This window comes from Nymphaea colorata, chromosome 10, assembly GCF_008831285.2.
Source record: "Nymphaea colorata isolate Beijing-Zhang1983 chromosome 10, ASM883128v2, whole genome shotgun sequence".
Lineage (NCBI taxonomy): Eukaryota > Viridiplantae > Streptophyta > Magnoliopsida > Nymphaeales > Nymphaeaceae > Nymphaea > Nymphaea colorata.
In genome coordinates, this window is record NC_045147.1 from 5,724,947 (window position 1) to 5,730,942 (window position 5,996).

Genomic DNA, 5,996 nt, shown 5'->3' on the forward strand with positions numbered 1-5,996 from the left:
ATCTGATGAGCTCACCAACTTCATTTTCAAATCTTTTTCAGTATTAACAAACTGTTTTTAGTAAAACCCCTAACTTTCATTTCCCTACACTTCGGCTGAACCGAGCTCACTTTTTCAATGATTCAAATAATTATTTGCATGACACCTTGCCAATCTCCACTGAGCTCACATTAAAGTGTTTTAAGTGCTAAGAGAATACTTTCAAATTTGCTTCTTGCACACTCCCCTAATTTGAACTTTAGAGAGTTTGCTTGACTTCGAGATCACTCGCTCTCCTCTGTTTTGAGTGTCCCAGTTTAAATTTTCTCAATCCATAGCTAGTTATCTATGTTAGCCTAGCAACATGTTCTTCAGTGTCAGAGTAGATTATCTTTAGCTCAATATAAATGAATTCATCCAAAATCTGTCTCATTTACAATTCACACTTATCTCTCTCACAAGTCTTGAGCACTCAGTGTGAGCTCAAACTTCTAAGCTGAAATTCTCACAATCCTGGAGTCACATTGGTGATTTCATTGTATTAATGTCATCAGACACATCTCAACAGAGTGTTATGAGCTCCCTTTCAAAGGGATCACATCCCGATCATGCAATTTGTCACTCTCTTAAACCAATTAACGTTGTCTAAATCCAAACATTGTCGCTTGTGACTTCGGAGCTAAATTTTGATCAATCTGGAATTCCAATCTCGAATTTGAGTGCACCAATAGATCCAATGTTACTCAAAGAAAGTACTAGTGCCTTCATTTATCAGGAACAAGGTCAAAATCATTGTTTCCATTTTACCCTCCACAATTCTATTATACAGCTTGGTCAATTTTAAAAATTTTGATTTTCTAAGGGCAATACAAGACATTTTTCCATAAAACTTCATATAAGCATGTATTTTGGCCGTGTCTATGATTATGCAAAGTTTGATATTCACCCTAACTTGCAGAACATGGTTTCTACACCAGGGGAAAAACAATTTTTGGGCAAATATGCATGATTTTCATACTCTTTTAAGTTACGAGCCACATGATCTTAAACTCATCTTGAATTCAGCTCAAATCAAAACTGAACTTAGTAGATGCAATTTGACCTAAAGCAAAACCTAGTTGACTTAAGCCTTGTCTAGACCGATGTCCTACCTATTCCAAACTCGGAACAAACCCAAGTTAATATCCTGGCACTGATCTTGACCTCTTTGAACCCAGGCAGAGCCTAGGTTCTTCGCTTGGACCTAAGATCCTGATTTTAAATTCCAAATCTGCAATCTAGGTTTGTAATATGCATTGTTTTGGATATGGATCTCATATCTGATATCGAGATTCATTTTTGTCAACCCAAAACATGATCTAAACATTTGATCTATATCCAAAATCCAAATCCATACTTAGAATTTAGAATATAGTCTCAATCAAGCATTCTGATTTGATCCATATTGGACATGATCGATCCCGGCTGTACATCTCAGGGCTGGCCAGGGTTTTTAACATTTTCAAAAGAGAATTCCTTCAGAGTGTCCCCCTCCCCCAAAATTGGGGCACTCTAATTTCTTCAAAATCCAAAATAATAACCACATCATTAAGGGGCCGTTTGATGGCCTGGAAATATATTTCTGGAATTATATTTCTGGAAATATAGGAAATGGAAAAATGGAATGAAAAAAATCTTTCCGATTCCAATTTTGGAGTGTGTGTGATGACTCAGAAATATATTTCCACTTCTATGTTTCTGAGTTTGATTGTATAGAAATATATTTCCAGATTTTTAGTTGTGAAATTGCACAAAGAACAACAATTACAATTATGTAACAACTAACTAAACTCAGGAAATGGGAAGCTACCTTTTCATTATGTTCACATGATGACAAATTCTCTCAATTCAACAACAAATTAATATTGACAATAAGCAAACTACATAGCCATTAGTCAGCTAACTCATTACGAGATCCACGTCATTCTAGAACAAAAAAAATCAAGTTAAAAGTTTAGCATTTAGCAACAGTACCAGACACTTGTATACAGACAAAAAACACAGAAAAATAAAATTCTATGGGTTTACAGTAGACACACAAATTCAAGCATTGATCTCATACGTACAACTGCAACAAAGTCTAATTGGCACGACCTCTAATAACATCAAGGCCCATTTCAGTAGGGTCAGTTGCTTGCAGTTTAACCTGGATTCCATCAAGTTCTCTCTTGAACCTGTCCTTCGAACTTGCATACAACATCTTGCTAAATCATGAACAACATATCGGCACTCATCTGTTGGCAGGCTTGCAGTGAAATCCTCATAGCTTTGGTTTGGCTCCCCAAGTTTCTCAACAATGACCTGCTTGATCTTCTCCTCAATCTTGAACAACAATGACCATGTTCATCAAGGTAACCATGGTTTAGCACGTTCTACACAATCCACATACTAAAACAGGAAGAAAGAGAAGCCCAACGAACGAAAAGAATTGATAACCAACAGAGTACAATCCAGTCTCATATTCAACATGGTGAAGATTTTTCTTTCTTCAATTTACAAGAAAGAAAAATCTTCCAAGCGGCAGAAATTAACAATTCAGGGAACACCTCAAGCAATTCAAAGATGCCCAAAAACGAAGGAATTATAAACGAAAAGACAAAAGAAATGGAAGCATTAATGAACGAGCATTTGCAGATCGGGTTTTCTTCTTCCTTTGGCTCCCTAGAGTCATCAATGGCATCTTGACACCTAAGAACAAACTACCCAAATACCACAAATAAAGGAAAAGGAACAAATGAAAGGAATAAGGGCAGAACCTTTGCAGATGATAACTTGACCTTGAGTAGCCATGATCGAGGAAGAGAGAGCGAAAGCGAGGGGAACAGACCCACTGCCAATACGTTATGGGATGACCCATCTGCAAACGAGGTGGGTGCTGCTCAAAACCCCCTCTTTAGGTAACAGCGGTGATACTGGTGGTAGAACCACAGAGAGAGAGAGAGAGAGATCTGCAATCTAGGGTTTGGAATGATGTGGGAATCGAAATATGGAAGAGGTTTTCTGATCCTTTTCCCTTGTCCAGTTGCTTTTCTTCAGAAAATTGAGAGAGAGAGAAAGAAAGGCAGAAAGAGGGAGGAAGAGGGCTGGTGGGGCGATTCACTTTTAAGAATCAGAAGAGGGAGCGGTCGAAGAGAGCCATTGACTGATACAGAGGCGGAGAGGATGAAGCCTCGCACATCTTCCTTCCCTGCTGAGGCAGCAGTGGACGATGAAGATGAGAAAGGAAGACGAGGCAGCGGCGAGAAAGGAAGATGAGAAGACGACGGGAACCCAACGCGAAGAGCCCTAACGGGCAAAAAAATAATTCTGGAAAAATGTTTCAACCCCTCCGGGCGGAAACATTTTTCCGGAAAAATGTTTCAACCCCTCCGGGCGGAAACATTTTTCCGGAAAAATCTTGCGATTCCAGGGTCAATGGTCTCAAAAAAAATTCTGCGTTTGATGACTCAAAAAAATTTTAAATTTTTGAATTTTTTTTCCCAGTGAACAGTATAATTCCAGGGTATCAAACGCCCCCTAAGTGAATGTGAGCCCTTAATCAATTTCTCAAGCAAATCTCAACCATTGATCAATTTGAGACATCAACAATCCATGTTTTTTATTTTCTAAAAATTTGATTAATTGGCTAAAATCTAGCCAAAATCATTATAAATAAGGGTGGGAGCGTCCAACCCACTATTCCCCTTTCTTGTGCATGTTTTCTCAAGTTATGCTATCTACTCTCTCTCTTTTTTACTTTGTTATGTTTTTTACTTTTACTAATCAGATTCCCCATTTTTGTGCACGTTTTTAGAAGGTTTTCTAGAGGTTTAGAAAGAGGAAGAAGAAGAGAAGAAAAAGAAAAGAAGAAGATGATGAACTAAAGAAAGAAGAAGAAGACACGCCTGTCTCTCTCTCCCTCTCTCTCTTTCATGGACTTCATGTAGGCATTCTCTCCTTATTCCACGTCCCTTTCTTCATTACTTTCCTTTTCTTTTTTTGTAAATCACAATACTCATGCACAAACACGTAGTTTATTGTTTTCATGCATACTTATTTGATCTTTATTGCTTTGCCTGATTTGATTCATGTTTAGTTTAGTTTGGTGTACCTAAATGTTAGATTATTTGCTTTGCTTTTGATTCAAATATGCTTAATTCATTGATTAATGTAATTAATTTCATTACATTTGGGGATTTTCATCAAAATCATGTTTAAGAGATGTTAAATTTTAAGTCAAGTGGAAATGAGACTTCTTGTTGCAAGATAGAACTTCACTTAATTTCAAATGGCTATAACTCTTAGACTAGATATCAATTTTGTTATCCATAAAAAAAATATGATTTCCTGTATGTGTCTAGTTTATGTCTACATATTTTTGTTGTGATTTGGCCCCTCTATCAGACTGACTCCAAAATTACTGTGGATCAATTAACTTAGTCTCTCAATCTATGACTCCAAATTTAGTTCTATTAAAGGCAAAAAAATTTTGTATGTTTCTAAATTTTCATGCAATTCTATATTGGTTTGACCATTAAATATAATGCTTTTCTTGGACCTGTTTTCTGTAACTTTTTGTTGAACCTTACAGAAAGCAAAATTTTGGCTTGACTTTGCATGCATATTGTTTTCTCTATAGTTGTTCTTTTTTAGTGCTTTCAAGTTTGATAGTTTTTGTGTCATGTCATGAGTATTTTCCAAAATGTTTAGCCAAAACTGAGTTTTCTATTCCTTCCAAATAAGACCACAAAGGATGGTATTTGCATATTTCAATGTAACAATCAGAATTTTGGTAACTTTGCCACTCTTTCATTTTGAAGTCTAAAGTTCTTTGTAAAAGATGTAAATTTCTTTTTGCTCTTTGCTTTAAAATTGCTTTTTGCTCTATTTCCTATAGAAAGTTTGTTTTTTGTACTTATTTTCTTGCTTAATATTTTTTGTAGGAAATAGATTTTTTAGATTTATCTTTTGAAACAGACTATCTAATATGTGGAGATTTTCCACTCAACATTTTGTGAAGATTGGAGATCATTTGCCTACTTTTTTTTATCTAATAAAAGAAGGCACCGAGAATAATTGCAGTTTTCTAGGATGGGCAAAATTTTTTCTTTCTATCTGGTTAGGGATTTTCTATCCGATTTTGGATTTTTAATCAATTATTTCTATGTTTTTTCTTGGTAAAACCTCAAAGTAACGTGATTAAACATGTGAACCATCATTTTATGGTTTTAGAATATGTTTGTTTGGATAATTGTATTCATGCATCATGAAATGTCCAATATTTCAAAATACTTCATTTGTACTTCAGCGAATGAACTTAGGTTTTCGAATGAGTTTGCAGCAAAAGACCACTGAAGCTTGACTTAGTAAGTGAGGAGCATAATTTCAATCTAAATGCTATACCATTTTTAAATATCATGTCATTCATGCACATATATTTGTTTTTCTTTGTTTTAATTTCATTAATGTTCTTAATTTTGTGTATTCAAGTAGTTTTCTTTCGCAATGCATTCATTTATTTTAAATATGAACATAGATTTAGGTTTCACATTAGTCAAATTAAGTTCATCAGCTATGTACATGCAGCAATATCCCATGTACTTGACTTAAGTTGATTATACGAAAATATAGTTTTCAAAATCATAATTTTTGATTGAACATTTTCAAGCTGGCCATTTCAGACCGATTTTTTCTAAAAACTGAGATTCATTCATGATTGAGATTTAACCTTTGGTATTAAACCTACTTATAAAACCATAGTTTTCTCTCAATATCTCAAAGAAGGCTTGATATTGAGTCTACAGTCATGTACTTAAAACTAAATCCTAAGTTTGGTCAAAACTAAACACTAGGTAGGTTAAGCCTAAACCATAGTTAGGTTTAACCTAAAGTCTTGGTCAAACCACTCAATCCCCATTCAATGCTATTCAGATTGGACATATGGATCTTAGAAGAATTGGATCCATATCAGATTGAATTGGATTTAAATACTGCATTGG

At 35.1% G+C, this 5,996-nt stretch overlaps 1 pseudogene; it reads right to left on the reverse strand.

Annotated features, from left to right (window-relative positions):
- Window positions 1-1,815: 1,815 nt before the first annotated feature.
- LOC116262211 (actin-depolymerizing factor 2-like) lies at window positions 1,816-5,508 on the reverse strand (annotated as a pseudogene).
- Window positions 5,509-5,996: the final 488 nt, after the last annotated feature.